We start from the raw sequence: 17,530 nt of genomic DNA on the forward strand, positions 1-17,530 counted from the left end.
CACACTGCAGAAGAAAATAAATGCTTTTGTACAATATTGCTCCATATTCATGTGTCCTGAAGTGGGAGATTTTTCCATACAGGAAAAAACATTTGGGCTCGTACATTTTAAAAAAACAAACACTGTCTTACTGCACAGAAAAGACATTTTCCCTATGGGAAATGGTTTTGGGATGTGTTTCACTGCACAGAAAAATCACTCAGACTACTTCAGGATCCTCAAATGCAGGGAGAAAACTGCTCAAAAGTCTTGCAGCAATATTTTTCTTCCCCTTGGGTTTTCCCACTGTTGAGAAACAAATAATTCAACTGAGAAACAAATAAAAGAGAATATCCATACCTCATAGGAAGGAAGATATAAATGTTCAAGGGGATGAAAGAGTATACAACTTCAGGATCTGAGCCCTAAATATTCTTAAAGGGTCAGATTTGAAGATCTTTTTGCAAGAAAACAAGTGCCATGTTTTCAATTTAAGCCAACCTGCAGAAATACTTCTGTAACTGTTGTGTTGCAATAGTTGTCTCACTGCTAGTGGTAATACACAGAGGGAGAACACAACCTGGCTTTCTGAAAACCACTGCAAGAGCTCAAAATTGACTAAAGATGTTCATCTGACTAAAGCTCTCTCACACACATTTTATGCTCTCTCACATCAACCCTTCAAAATGCACATAAACAAACACTACAGTAAAACAGAGAAAAACTCACAGCTACTAACGTTTCTATTTCTAATGTCCCCCCCCCCCCACCTTCCAATATCGCTAGTGCTACAGGATTAATTGCTAGCTTCTGTTTGAAAAGGGAGAAAACAGGTAGCTGGATGCCAAAATTTCCCCTAAACCAGAACACTTCTCTCTCATTTTTTTGTCCACTCTCAATGGGCCATAAGCAAGACAAGAGTAGCTTTTACTGTGCCAAGAAAGGTAAACAAAAATAGCAATGCACACAGAATTGTGAGACAGATTAACTATGGCAGGTAGGGTTTGGCAGTCTGGTTCTGATTTTCAAACAAGGGATCAGAGCCAAAACCAAAGCATTGCCACAGTAAATTAGCCATATTCCAACAGTTACGTGGCTCATTTCTTTTCACTTCTACTTTCATTTTACATTAGCAACGTTTGGCACTTCTGATTTAAAAGGCAGTGTTATTTCTATTTCAAAGGCAACTCAGAGCCAGATTTTTATTCTATATACTACAGCCGTCTTGGCTTCACTTTCTGGGGACAGAACCAGTAATGGACATGAGGTATCATATTAGCTATGCAGGACATGCAGATTTTCTACTCACTTGGTATTCTTCATCATGCAAACAAGAGCATACATAAAAGGACAGACCATGGCCTAATTCCCTCTGCCAGTAGCAGTCCAGAAAGGAACTTTTTCAAGCTCTGCAAAGGGATTATAGGCTTCCATATATCAGGCCAACAAAAGTAGCCCCCATCCCCAGTTGAGCTTGCTTGCATGGGATATTTAAAGCAAATGGCTAGATTCATTCAATTTCTCCAGGTGTGTATTTTTCAATGGGGTGAGAAGCAATGTCCGCAGAGAAATAACTCCTTTTGGCACATGTAGGAGTCCACTGCAAGGGTCTTCCATATAGATATCAAAATCTTGGTATGTTTCCAGCACAAAGACAAAAGATGGGATTAAGGCCTGAACAGACAGGCCAAAATAAAGCAGGTCACTTTGGAAATGTGCTGTTTAAATGACGCATGCAACTTAAGAGGGCAGAAGCTGTGCCAAAGCCATGCTCCAGTCCTAAGGACTGGAACACAGCTTTGGCACAGCTTCTGGCCTCTTAAGATGCATGTGTCATTTAAACAGCATACCTAAATGGACTGAAATGCATTCTAGCACTGCATCGACACTGCAGAATTAATGGAGTTTGACACTGCTTTAACTGCCCTGGCAGAATGCTATGGAATTCTGGGGTTTGTAGTTTTGTGAGATATTTAGTCTTCCTTGTTAGAGAGCTCTGGTGCCCCAACAAACTGCAAATCCCAGGATTCCACAGAATGGAGCTACGACAGCTAAAGCAATGTAAAACTGCATTAATTCTGCAGTGTGGCAGTAGCCTTCAACTCCCAGAACATCCCAGAGAACATGGACAGTAGCTGGGCTGGCTAACCAGGTAGGGATGGGACGTTTGCAGCCGGTGGCACAAAAAGCCAAATATAGCCACACGTACGATCCTCAGTGTTCACAAATGTCCTGAGCTACCCACCCTATCAGGAGAGATAAATGTCCAAAATGAAGTCAAACCCCTGAAGCATCTAGAGAGTCCAAATCTCCACTTTAAGCTATAACTCGAGACCTGAAATAGCCTTTTTTTTTTCAAAAGCAGAAATGGCCAAGTGGTCGTTTCCAGTTTCATTAAAACGTGTGTGTTACACAGGGGTCCAAGAGTCTGAAGTGGAATGGGTGTGATCCCAGAGTCTACATGGTTGCCTATTCCTGTGTTAGAGGAATATTAGCCTACAAGCATAATAAATAAACATTGCTTCAAGAAACACTGTTTCTTTGGTAGGATTGCTGGACAAAGATTACTTGAAGAAGAAGTATACTGTGCTCAGTCCTGACTTTCCCTGCATTAGCAAGCCAAGCCAGCTGAAATTAGAAACTCCTTTTCTAGGCCTGAATTTACAGCAGTAATTAACACATTGCATACAAATTTATGTCCCGTATAATATGGTTAAAACAGGTTCCAAAAATGAAATCATTTATATTGAAAGGCTATGGTTTTATGGAAGTTTGAATCCCAGTTATTAACAGCCATTGATCAAGAAACTAATAATGATAATGATAATACCGGATGTATTTTAAGCTGGAATAAATCAGCAGAGCAATGTGGATGCCATTATATGCTTAAAAATAAAGCCCACCTATTCCAGTCATAGCTTCAACTATAAAATATAAAGATCTGAAAGAGTTAGCAAGCTTCAATAGCTCTTTTAGATGAGGTTATTTTTGTGGCAACAGTGAATTCTCTTCACCTGTAATTTGGTTTTTTAAAAAAAGAAAAGAAAAGAAAAGAATTAATGGCCTAAATTTAAGTTCTGTCTGGAGTCTGGAAAGTTTATTTTGTGAGGGCAGCATAACTGTGCCATTTAAAGGTAAAGGGGGGGGGGGGGGCATTTCCTGAAGACCATTTTGACTGAGCATTGCTGAATTTGTATCCTTGAAATAAGCCTTTAGGGAGCTGAATGAAGGTTTTAAATCTCCATAAAGGAATTTGGTCTTATCCATATGATCTGTCAAATAATACTCAAAGAGCATTTTAGGCTTCAGTCTTATGCGCACTTCCCTAAGCCATATTGAGCTCAGTGGACCACACTTCTGAGAAGACATGTGAAGGGCTGAACTGTCAGCACCAATTATGCTCTAAGACATGCCTATATATTATGAAAGGGTTTATCCATACCTGTTTGTTTATATCTTTTCATATAATCAGACAAATGAAGAAATCCAAAATACTAGACACCAGGAGCCTTGGTGGCGCAGTGGTTAAATGCCTGTACTGCAGCCATTCACTCAAAACCACAAGGTTGCAAGTTCAAGACCAGCAAAAGGGCCCAAGCTCGACTCAGGCTTGCATCCTTCCGAGGTCGCTAAAATGAGTACCCAGACTGTTGGGGGCAAATTAGCTGACTTGCTAATTAGCTTACTTGCTGTTCACCGCTATGATCTTTGGAATAGCGGTATATAAATAAAAAAACAAACAATTATTAAATTGCATAAATATAAAATTTGAAAAACAAGTCAACAATTTTAAAAGTTAAAACAATTATGCATTATGATTTAAAATGTATACAAACCTTAAAATCTGAATTGCACAGCATTTAAAGCCCAATCCTTTTCAGTTTGAAAAGGCCTGATGGCACAAGAATGTTTTTATCTGTCACCGAAAGGAGAGCAGGGATGAGGTCAAACTGGCCTCTCTAGGGAGGGAGATCCAGAGCCTGGGACCAGCCATAAAGAAGAACCTCTGTCTTGTTCTCATCAAACAAGCCTGAGAGGGTAGTGGGACAGAGACAAGGGCCTCTCTGGATGATCTCCACACTCTATTGGGCTTAGAAAGGGAGATATGGGCGGGATACAGACGGGCAAAAAGGGGTGTATTCATGACGTCATGAAGGTAGAGCCTTCAGATGGGCCTTACCTGAATGCCGCCATGAACACGCCCCTCGCACGCCCCAAGCGGGAAGAAGCGGCATTAAAAAGGTGCTGCTTTTCTCCGCTTCTTTTCCGTTTGATGCGCAGCTGCGCAGCTCCGTCTGTAAGCTGCTGCACCGGTACGCCAGAATTACTACGCCGCTAATTTAAGTTGCCCATTTAAAAGCTCCGAGTCTGCTGCATTGCATAATGAGTCGGGGTCCTGGAACATGCGTAGTTTGCAGTCAGGCTTTAATTGCAGCGTCAGCTGCCATGCAGGTGTGGAAGCTGCAGCACAGCTGCAGCGCATTTTAAGACTCGTAACCCTAACCCTAACCCTAGAGCAACATGTACGCATGCGCTGCTTGGAAAGTTTGGACTTTAAAGTGAACCCCTACACACATTCCTGTGCCATTTTCACCTAACAATAAAAAACGCTAAAACTGTAAATATTTACATATATACAAGGGAGGTGATGGGGGATGGCAGGGGGACAGCGGTGGCAGCGGCGACAGCTGTGGCTGTGCATTGCAGATTCACCAAGAGCGCGGGGACCAAAGGAGAGGAGGCATCTATGATGCTGGTGACACTGGCAAAGTGCAAGCGGACAAGGATGCCAACACCAGCTGATCACCAGCTGGCAGGAGACCACCATTGTTCTTGGGCAGAGCGGGGGAAAAAGTTTTACAGGGGCTTGGGCACTTTAAATGTGCCCATAGGCTTTCTGCCGCCGCTGCTTAGCGCTGCAGCTGCGCATCCGCCAGCCGGCAAAGGAAAAAAAAAAGCCCAGTTTTTGGCCGCCCATGAGGAAGCTGCCTCTCTCTTTGCAGCGTCCTCCGAGGCGGCGGTTTGGAAACTGCGGGTCCGAAACGGACCCAGGTGAGGCGTCTTCACTGCCCCCCGTGTGGAAGCCCCATCTCCTGAGCCACGCCCCCGGGCGGGCGGTCTGGAGGCTCCGTATTCAGCAGAATACACCTCCAAGACGTCTTCCCCTGCCCATCTGTATCCCGCCATGGTTTCTCAAATAGCCTGGACCCTAGCTGTATATTGATGAGCCCACTTAAGGCAGCTGTGATGAAAATAATTTGGAATGTACAACAATTAACCATGTAACATGAAATTGTAAAAGCAGGAGGAGTTCAAAATTAAAATGTAGACCAAGGCTGGGGATCATGTGACTCACAGGTTACATGAAGCATGAAGGTCTTTTTTGCAGCCTCTGGGCCTCTCCTAAACTACTGGAAAAAGGTCAGCAAAAAAGTAGAATAACTATTCCTTGGATCCTCCCAGAACAGCATTTTTTTTTCCCTTTAGAATCTTTAGAATAGGACATAAATGTCCTATGCCTTGTTTTACCTCAATCTACCAAAATTATTTTTCAGCTCCAATAGTGGATGTTGGTAGAATGCAGCCAAAAAAGCACACAGGCAACACTTTGATGGAACAGAAATTTGGCTACAATGGCTGTAAAATGCTTGGGATGGGATGGAGTAATTGGATCCAGGCACTGGATGGCCCAGCCGATCTAACCCAATTCCCCAAACCTGAATACTGGTATGAAATGATATTGGATCCCACCCGGGCATAAACTACTTTGTGGTTCCCTTGTCATCTAGGAGAGAAACAGGGCTGACTGTTTCTGAGTTCCATAAGTCTTCATTCCCAAGGCCTCCTTAAGGTGGGCCCTGAAAGGGATGATTTGTGTGCAGGCATACCTCTTCAAAACTGGATCCAGCCCCATGGCAAATAGCCACAAGAGATGGGGGAACTGCCCACCTCTCACCAGAGCTAATGGAGCTTGATTGTGGTGGTATGTCTTCAAGTCATTTCCAACTTATGGTGATCCTAACGCAAACCTATCAAAACTTTTTCTTGGCAAATTTTTTCAGAGGGGGTTTGCTACTGCTATCCTCTGAGTCTGAGAGAATGTGATTTGCCAAGGTCATCCAGTGGAGCTCCATGACTGAGCAGGGATTCAAAACCTATCCTCCAGAATCATAATCCAACACTCAAGTGACTACACCACACTGGTGCTGAATGTAGCTATTATTATTATTATTATTATTATTATTATTATTATTATTATTATTATTTCTTACCCACCTCTTTCCATGAATCAAGGCGGGGAACAACAACAGACCAGCAAATATGTGCCAAATAAAACACAGCTTTCATTAAAACATACAGTTAAAAAGAACAAACAAGCATTTTAAAACAATCTACACTTAAAATTCATTGTTTAAAATTGACATTTTTAAAAATCAAGGCCAAAGCTTGTGCCTAAGATCATATAGTCCCTGGTCCAAGAGATGAACCTTATTAGGCCAAATAAATGACTACTTAAGAAAGGAACTAATTAGATGCTTGACCAGCTGCCCTCCTCCAATTACAGTATTATGGTAGCCTGGACCTAGCTTGGGAGATTGGCCCAGGCACCTGGAAGCTGATGCCTACCCTTTCCCTCACTTGTCAGTTTTGTGCTGATGGATAAAAATATGCACTTTTGTAAAGATTGAGGGAGATATTCTTGATCCCTAAATCCGATTCTGAGTTGTCTATGCATGAGCCAGTGACCAATTTGACCACTTGTAATTTGCCAAAGAAGTGCAGCAAAGAAGCTTGGCTTCAAGGCCTTAGAAGCAGATCTTATGCTGCTGGTAAATAAGCTTGCTCAAGGTTCAGAAACAAATGTTTGTATGACTATCCTACACTACCCTCTGAGTGTCTCACAGGCTGCAAAGTGATAGGTTTTACTGGAAAAGATGTAGCCAAGAAGTGAATGACCACATGCTGTTCTGGGTTGTCGAAGGGCAAATCTACATGGTATTGGAGGACAGGGATTTCAGAGACTGGCAAATGCCAGTTCCCCGGATGGGGCAAATGAGTTGAGTACTCCCTGTTTGCATAATGGATCATTTCATGTACGGTGTGCCCCAGCAGAATTCAGATCTACTCCCCACCCCACCTCTGAATCCATTTCAGGGTGCACTCATTGGGCCCCCAAAACCACACACCCGTTGGAACCATAACACTGTGAAAATTCATCCACAAACCAGCAGATAAGCACTCTGAATCTTTTCCATGCATTGATGATGCATTAATGAACATCCAAAACATCTGTGTAGGGTTCATGTTACCTGTTGTCTTCTCAAATGGAGTACTTTTCATGAAGTGTTAGTTAATATCTTTGCAATCAAGGAATGACAAATCACAAATGCATGTGCATGTGCATATCCATCTTAAATTTAAATGAAATAATATTCACAGTGATCATTTTTGAGAACCCCTACACTAGATCTGACATCATTTTGTCTAAAATCATCAGCTGTGATGCACAATGTTCCACAGATGTGCAGAGACATATCTAGCCATACTCACATCTACCTTCTCCTGCAATCTCTCTCTTACAAAACAAAGGGATAGGTTAATGCTACTGCAGGCTTTGGTAAGGTGAAAGGTCCTTGTTCCCCTAGAGGATTGACACATTATAACAGCTTCATCTGATTAAAAGGGGATGTGGATCATTAGCTGACCCACGTTTTTTTTTCCTCCTCCCCCCTTCCCTCTCCTACTTTTGGCAATCATTCAAAGTGTTCCCAGATGCCCATGAGCCTGTTGGTTACCTAAAAATAAAACATATCTTTATAACAGGACATTAATGTTAATGAGTAATATCAAAATGTGCCATGTGCCATTCCCAGACCTTTTTTTTTTTCTTTTTTGAAGGGTGGGGTGGAGAGATTGGTTGGCATTTTGATGGATTGAATGATGGAAGGGAAACATATGCTTTCCAGATTGAACCCAAAGCATTTGTTAATTCAGAGTCCAGGTTCCTTCAAGCTGCAGCCAAACAAGAATGAATTGCATAGTATTTGTTACCCACTTGGGATTAATTATTGTGGTTTGGAGGTAAGTAGCTGTACCATTGAAGGTTCCCAGTTTTTTTCTCTCTTTAATGCACAGTTAAGAGCTCTTAGGGAGGGGTGAGGGTGGCCAAGAACAAATAACACAAATATTTCTGTTAGAGGAAGACTGGACAACAGTAAATGAGGTCAAATGTTCATCTGTGAAAATAATATACAAGTTGGCTCATTTACAGTACAGCATCTCAGGAATTAGATATACTCTCTTTAGATTACATTTAAAGGGCAATAGTTGATGTATTGTTGTTCTGTTAGGGCCACATTTGACCTGTAGCTGGTAGTGCTTTGGAAACAAATTGTATTGTTCCCTAAAGTACTCCTGTCAATCTTGTGCTTTAGAGAACTAAAAAAAGGACTTTTCCATCTGTCATAAAGGACAGAGTTATGAAAATCTCTATGTTATTTTGATTATGTAATGATGGTTTAAAGACACCAGCTCAAGACTGAGGTTTAACCCAAAAAAAGAAAGGTATTGAATCTGAATTTGAAAATTTGATCATATCGTATTTATTTCTCTAAGTTCCGTGAAAGTTTAGATGTGGAAAAAATGTTAACTAAATTCAGCATGGATACAGTCTATACATGTGTACACAGACTGTTGATCTATATACAGGTAGAGTTTTTCACAGTTAACCTTCAGCATATGTCCATTGTTGGACAGGTGTATAGAGTACACTGTACACTGGTACATCGATTCACATCTGATGAAATGTACCTATGTTCATTCATGGGTTTCTAGCTATAGAAGTAAGGAACGTTGGGATTGTATGTAAAGTGATTTTAAAAAAACATTATTCATACAAATACTGCTCTTATCCTACACAGTAATATATCTTAGGATGTTAGGTTGGATCAGTATAATATTGCACCATTTGTAACTTTGCCTAAATAATTATAATCAGTTGAAATGCATAGAGTTAATTTTTAAAAAATTATCCTCCCCCCCCCAAAAAAAAACTTATGAAAATTTGAACATGAAATAAGACAATTAACACAAGTGTTTTGGTTTTTTTAAATGTCAATTCCTGAAGAGGAAAAAGAGAAGAAAAGAATAGGAACAATGCAGAGAATAATTTCTTTCCCATGTGCGTTCTATATGGTAAATATGGTCTACATATAATAAAGAGTTTTAGCCCATGAGAGGCCTCTTTATGATCACGAAGTAATAAAAATTCAACTTCCATTTAATTTTCTGGTGGGGGGAGGCCCTTCTGTGCCTAGAATAGTCTGAGGAGCCCCAAAACACAATGAAATTACATGGGGCACAAGAGATATTTTTAGGGGGGAAATTAATGTTTTTAATGTATACTAGTTATATGTGGTATAATTCAAAGATACAGCCATGTTAATCTGCAGAATCAGTTCATAGAGAGATCTTGTAGCACCTTTGAGACTAACTGAAAGAAAGAAATTGGCAGCATGAGCTTTCGTAGGCTTCAGTCTACTTCCTCATTTGAGTTATATGTGTATCTGTTGTATACTTTAGAAATGTGTCACTTGATGTCACACAGTACTTGGCAAGAATTCCAATCACACAGAAATATGCCTGTGTAACTTTTATAATCTGGAATTAAATGGTCAGAATCTCTGCCTTAAGGCTTAGCGATATGATCCTTGACAGTCCAATCGGCTTCTGTAAATGGACAAGGGAAGTGGCACCATTTGGTTTTTCATTTGAAACAGCAAAATATCATAGGCTGACACTGTTCTCTCCTGACTGACAGAAAACCTAAGAGATCTTAATGCTGGATGAGCTTCTTATATCTGATCCATGGATGATTTGTTACAGATTGGTGCAATACCAGCAGCTGCTTGTACCTCAATGGTTGCCCTCTATCGAGGTGATTTGGCAATCAAGCCAAGATCCTGCATTGGGAAATGGACCATAAAGTTCCACCAAGGCAGAATGGTGGCATGTCTCCTCTCCTGCAGGACTCATCTTCCTCCTGCCCCCCAAGCATTCAGTAGCCAGTGAAGAGCAGTGGTCATCAGAGAAACATCTGCTTATGTCACTGTAGCCAGACACACACCTACAATGTCATCCTACAGGACCTCTGCTAAAGCCCTGGGAGCTCCTTGAAGATACTTTTAATTTTCAGCATCTGGCCTTGGCATATAGCCAGACACATCAACAAAACACACACACACACCATGTTCTCCACTGGCCACTAAAAGGCCACAGGGAGGGGAGATCCACAGGACAAAGATGAGTCTTGAAGAGGTTGGAGTCATTGGCCTGTTACAGACTGCCAAAATAAAGCTGCTTCGGGTCTCTTTGGAGGTATGCTGTTTAAATGATGCATGCATCCTAAGAATCTGGAAGCTGCACCAAAGCTGCACTCCGCTTAGGACTGGAGTGTGGCTTTGGCATGACCTCCGGACTCTTAGGACCCATGCATCATTTAAATAGCATACCTCCAAAGAGACCCGAAGCAGCTTTATTTTGGCAGTCTGTAACAGGCCATTGTGTGAAGGAGGTAGTGCAATCTTCTCTCCACTATAACCATAAAATGACAACTTAAGTAATAAATTAAATTTATGTCACTAACAAGATTCAGTATCCTGTGTCTAATTCAGTCAAGACACTCAGCATCTCTACTAAAAGGATATAAAAGTCTCTGCGAAATTCTAGTTTATTATTATGGCCTAGAGCACACTTTATAAGAAATCTACAAGGTTATATTCACGAAAGGAGGAAATATACCTTAATATATTGATGTAAGTTCAGGGATAATTTGAAAGAAAGCCATGTTTTATTCATTTTCTCATATACTTTTTCAAGATGGTCAAAGAATCCAACAACAATCCTGTTCCAGACCTTGAGGTTTGTTTCATTTTTTTTTTAAATTGCTTTGACATTCAGGCTAACCATTAGGTTCGTGACTTTGAAAAGTAGGCAGAATGATCTTACCAGTCAATGTTTGCTTCTGTTCAGTTATATTGCTCTTTTTTAAAAAAACAACAACAAGTTTTTATTAAAAGGAGGAAATAATCTAATTTAGGTATATTCGGAACTCATCTATATTCAAATGTCAACATGCACAAAGACAGTTTAAAACATAATAAAATAGAAATATAATTCATGTTATCCAAATGCATTATTCATGTAAGTGAACCACTAAGACCTTATGTATAAGTAGCCAGAATCTTTTGCAAATTCTATAAATCTACATATGTATTAATCTTTACCTGCTCTAACCCAACAACAGAATGCTTTTGAGCAACACACATAAGAAACCTAGGGAAGTTCTATGTCAATGGTTATAATCCTACTCCTGTGGCAACTCAGAAGAGGAAACAAAACGATAGAGACTGAAGGCATCCTGAAGCTTAACTCCTGTAGACAACTCTTTAGTAGAGTATAACAAGTAATGTGCAAACTTGCTCCCAATACCAAATGTCAACAAGGAACCTCCTGTGTCTGCAAGACAAAGTTGAATGAGAGGGAGGGAGTGTGCAAAAAGAGCAGGATTCAGTTTAGCACTAGGGAGTAATAATAATCATGCTCATGAAATGTTAAGCAAACATGCATAACCAAGTGATCTATGACTGACCTTGTGGAATGATTGCAAATTGTGGAGACTGTGCAGGTTCATAGTCTCTAAGAGATTACAGTTGCCTGACTCAGAAGCAAATATGAATCCTTCATTTTCTCCACCAAAGAATATTGTGACAGGACCATGGGAATCCACAATTTCAGCAACCACAGTTTGTTTCCTACCATAGGAGATTATTGCACCAGTTTTTATTTCCATGCTAGGCACTGGATGTAAATGCACAGGAACAAATTCTGTCACATAGCCCCATCCCCAGGCAGTACTCATCCTCTACCCAATCCAGGCTTCTCCCAGACCTTTTAAAGAATGAAATGAGTACTGCCTGGGGATGGAGTTGTATGATAAAACCCAACAACAATCCTGTTCCAGATATTAGGAGGTTTGTTTCATTAAAAAAAAATCGCTTTGACATTCAGGCTAACCATTAGGTTCATGACTTTGAAAAGTATGCAGGACGATCTTACCAGTCAATATTTGCTTCTGTTCAGTTATATTGCTCTTTTTATCTTTCCCTGTGCATTTACATTCCCAGCCTAGTATGGGAATAAAAACCATTGTGATAATCTCCTAAATCTTGTATGTTCCTGGCCACTGCAGAAGCCTAGGGACCCTATTCAAGTGTTAGCCCCTAAATATACCTAATCTGCTTACCTGAGTATTCAGGGGGAATTTATGCAGCTTGCCACAAATTTTAATGCCTTAAATGTATCCATATTTCTCCACTTGTGTATAAGCATTGTGCCACAGATATCAGTTTCTGCCTCCCCTTTCTCTACATTACCAAGACGCATGTGTAGGAGGATAAAAAGCAGCACTACACAACCATTCACACACACACATGAATGAAAATGTATCCGTATTCTCCGCTGCAATGCATTTTACCAGTACACATGAGTGCATGTGTGAATCTGTAAAACACCATAGAAATGCAACCCTTATGTAATCATGCAGAACATTACATCAAGTCTGATATATATACCTTCTGCAGCATTTCCTTTATTTGCTATTTGTTTTATCATGTTAACACAGAGTAACATGACCTGAAAGTGCTGAATGCTCTGCCAAAGTGTGGATGCTACTGTTCAGTAACTGTCTTTAGACATCCTCTTAGAGATGTGCTGAACACTACATTCAGCATGCAACCTGAAAGTACTTGTGCACTCTCCCTTCAACATCAACTGTTGAAAACAACATCAAGTTGGTTAGGTAGACTTATGGTAGGAGTTGGGGGAAATTATTCATAGAATCATATAATTGGAAGAGACTGCAAGGGCCATCCAGTTCAACCCTCTGCCATGCAGGAACTCACAATCAAAGCATCCCCGACATTCATACTGAAACAAGTTTTATAAGGTTATTTGGGTGGACAGAGGTTACATACACTAACTGCTTTACTCTGACCTAGCTCACCACTGACAGAAAATTCAACAAACATTGAGCTACCAAACTGAGCTTGGCACCACCCTGGGCAAATACTCTGCTTGCCCACCCCTAAGGCTAGCTCTGCATTAATTTTGGATTACAAAAGTTACTTTGTGGAATGCCAGCTGGATGATTCTGGTATGCAACCTATACATCACCTATACTAACTATACAACAGTTTACAATATCCCCTAGCCAAGTCAGGGTGCATAAAGCCAAAAGGTAGCCATAATATTTTTGCCCACTGCTCAACCTACATTTTACTCCACCAGAATGTAAAACTATAATCATGAATTAAACATCTAATCATTGGCTGCCTTTTCATGACTTGCAAAATCTGTTGCCTGAGGCAGTTGCCTCACTCTGTCTAATGGTAAGGTCCATGATAGCTGTGCTCCTTGTCCAATCAGCTTGTCCTACCAACAACAGGCATGGTGAACTTTTGTTCCCTCTTTTCTGTCTGGCATCCTCTTCAGTATTTAAACTCTGTCTGCTTTCCCAGTGATGCTGGCAAGAGGGTATTAGTTTCCATTATGTAGCCCAGAACTGAATCCCTGCCTCATGAAAGTATTGGCTATTTGTTTGGCTGTAAATGATCATTTAATGATGAAATATGGTGTTTCACATTTAACTAACTATAAACAGCAGCCTGCCAGTAACCTAAGACTTTCAAAAGGACGAAACTGGGAAAGGGTGGGGTGGGATGGGGGAACAGTCCTTGCAAAGTATTTCCTGTGTACCTTCAGAGAGTCTTATCAGACCTGCATCTTTCACTTGTATTTACTTTTTGTCTTCTTTAAGAACACTTGTGGTACTGACAAAGTCATCAATAAGGGCACACATGAAAGGAGGGATGAAAAATAAGCTGTCCAAAGAGCACTACCCGGCAGGAAACTTATTAGCATTTATTGCATGGTTTCAGGTTACAAGTGGCTACTTTGAAAGAACAGGATTTATTTGAGTGGTATATATCAGAGTGCTGCAGAAGGTATGTTCAAGCAGTTGAGGCATATCACATTGGGAATATTCAGTGCAAGTGTTTTCCAGATAGATAGCAAAGCCATTCAATTAGGTTGTTCATTTTTTAAAAAAAGAGTTGGGTTGGATCACAAAAAGTAGTTTTCTTTAATGCTTAGGTGCAGGGAAACACCATGAAGTTAGTGCAGTTTGCAAGGAGAGAAAATCACAGCTGTTGCCGGCAATGGGTCTGACACTGTGGCTTCTTGTGAACACGACACAGAACCCTCCTAGATTTGACAAAGAGGGCTACAGCTTTCCAGAGCTGGGTACATCTGGAAGAGCTCTACACTGTGTTCATTCATGGCCAAGTCACAAACCTCACTCCCACATCAATAGAGCTGGATTGCTACTGATCTGAAGCTGAAGAGGAAATGCTCAGAAACCATTTTCCCCTGCCCTCCCCAACATGCATTTATTGACTACTGGCACATGAAGCTTGCAGAAGCACACAGTCAAATAAGGATGAGTTTTAGACCTTTAGCTCTCTTTCAGTGAAAACATGGGTGAGCAAAATGAGGTCCTGGGACTATACATAGGCCTCCAAAGATGTTTTCGTAGCTCTGGGGCCACCCTTTCTTGGGAAGTTGTCAGGAGTATAATTCAGTAGTAATTCACCATCTATATAGGTTGTCAATCCCCAGCAGTGTTTAACATTTAAAAACATCTTTTTTTTTTCCAAACTAGAAGTGGACTTCTTGCCACTTCCAATTTTATCTCCCATTTTGAGGCATGTTTCACAGTCTGTGAAATCCTCATAAGGCCCCAGGGCAGAATATTGGCCTGTGGACCAACCACAGTTGCCTTTTATTGTTGTTGTGTGCCTTCAAGTTATTTCCAACTTATGGCAACCCTAAGGTGAACCTATAGTGGGACTTTCTAGGCAAGATTTGTTCAGAGGAGGTTTGCCCTTGTTTTCCCTGAAGCTGAGAGAACATGTGACTTGTTCAATGTCACCCAGTGGATTTCATGGCTGAGCTGGAAATCAAATTCTAGTCACCAATGTTGTAGTCCAACACTCAAACCATTATGCTGCACTGGCTCTCACCAAAGTTGCCTACCCCTGAATTAACTGCAAACCTGTCATCTCAGAACTTCAATGGAATTCCACGCAGCTACAGACTAACCCATTTTTAAAAACATGTAATGCTCCCATAATCCCCTGGAGTCCAGCTCTCTGGTGACTGACAGATGTATATCACAGAAGGTTCTATGATGGGTAGAAGAGTTATTTTCCAAAGCCAATGCAATACTTTCTGCCAATTTGCCTAATTAAGTATTCCAGCATTTTAACTTACAAACCCAATGATTATTTTTACAGGTGCCATTTTAAATAGAATATGAAATTTTGTGACATTACCTCAGCCAAACCCACAAGACCCAGCTGCACTTGGCCTCGCACATGTGATGCACATGGCTGAAATCTTGTACTGTGACATCATAGGCTACAAAAGCACATATAATATAAAAAGACGATGTAACAGTTGAGAAAGTGCAGCAAAAAAAATGGCTTCTCCTTAAAAACAGCCCATGAAAGACTTAACTTGAATGTGGAAGTGTAATCTCTGCAAAGAGTTCATATGGAGAATCCAAAGAAAGGTCAGTGAGAATAGCAAGTGGAGGTCATATGAGCAGTGCTACATTGCCCTCCAGTGGGCAGTGATTGTCTGTATGACTAGTTATCAAAGCAAAACAGTTGCAAAGTTAAACTACTCTGACAGCTGCAGAGAGGGAAAGGGAGATAAAAAGAAAAATTGCTCACATTGACAAATTTGCAGATAAATGATGTTCTTAATTACTTATGGAATATCTCCCTAAGTATTTGACTGGCTTTCTTTCCCTTTGGAAGCAGCATAGCATCAGAGAATTTTTTTTTTTTTAAAGAGATGTTTTGAGTAGTTTTTAAAACATCGTATTACTTTCTCATTCCGTTACTTGTTTCCTGTGGATTTTAAGCAAACAGCAGCTGTAGAAAGAAAATATTCTCATTAGTCCAATATTTGGCAGACATTTAAACTAAAAATCTTTGGGTCAGTAATGCATGCCTAAATCACCAGACTTTTTTGGCATTTGCAATATAACTTTTTTTTTCCTTCTGATATTTAACACACATATGTATGTCCAAAATCTAGATTCTGGAAGAAGACGAAATGTCAAGAAACATGGAGATCCAAACTGTCAAGGATTGTTACATTCAAAACTATTCATTCTTCTAATATGGAACTTTTTAATAGTTCCAACCATCCTTTGTCTGGAATGGAAGACTCCAAATGAAGGTGCCTCCAATGCATAATGTTAGAAATTTCAGCAATACATTAAACAAAACACATAAGCATGTGGTTAACCCACCAGCTGTCTATTTTGATTCTTGTAGTTTGTGGGCAGACATCAGAAGAGCTGGAGCAGCAAAGAGTGTTTTTAAAAGTGTCCCCATGTTCCAGCTTCAGAAGTCCAAAGTTCCTTTCCAGTTATATCTGTTGACTCCTCTTTCTCTCATTCAGTTCAGTGACGTTGTTGTTGTTGTTGTTGTTGTCATGTGCCTTTCAAGTCGTTTCCAACTGATGATAACTCTAAGTTGAACCTATCATGGAGTCTTCTCGGACTGAGAATGTGTGACTTGCCCAAAGTTACCCTACACTACACAGGCTCTCAGCTACATAGCCTTGTCTAAAACTCTTGATAGCACTTAATGTACAGGACCAACTAAATATTACTGACAAACACAGATGTCTTGCCAACTGCATCTAAACCACTTGAACAGAAATAAACATGCTTAAAATATCAAAGAAGTAGTGGCAGAAAACAGAGACATGCGCCCAGTTGCATCTCCGCCAGTTGAACAGAAATAAATTTGTTTAAATAAGTAAAGAATTTTGAACAGAAAACAGAGGAATCTTCCCAACTGCATCCCAACCAGTGAAACAGAATTAAACTCACAGCCATCCATCCTGGATAGGGATAGATTGCTTCTCTGTGCATCAAAGAATTCATGATAAGTATCAACAACTCATTCTTTGGATGCTGCAGAGGAATAGTCCGCCATCACATGGGACATACCCAAGCCCTTAGATTCTGGGCAGGGGCAGTTACATTACTGTCTAAAGTATCTTGCATCTAAATATCATGCATTTACAAGCACACACATGTGCGTACACACCATGTCAAGGTACACCGTATATCCAAGGCCATTGAATTATTTTGATACTTGAATCCTCACCAGTACCTATTTTTCCCATGAAGTGAAAATATAACATACATACATACATACATACATACATACATAGCTGTTCCCCTGTCGTAAGACACAAACTCTGCCACCTGAGTCAGCTGGGTCACTCTCTTATTGGGAAGCCAGCCCCACATTACCCATTACTGTACATAAAAGTTAATCTTTGCTTGTTGTGTCCTCTTTAACCCTTGGTTTTTGCCCTGTGAAAAATATTGTTCCTATAGCAAAAC

This window comes from Sceloporus occidentalis, unplaced genomic scaffold (assembly GCF_023333645.1).
Source record: "Sceloporus occidentalis isolate IW3139 unplaced genomic scaffold, rSceOcc1.0.p SCAF_12, whole genome shotgun sequence".
Lineage (NCBI taxonomy): Eukaryota > Metazoa > Chordata > Lepidosauria > Squamata > Phrynosomatidae > Sceloporus > Sceloporus occidentalis.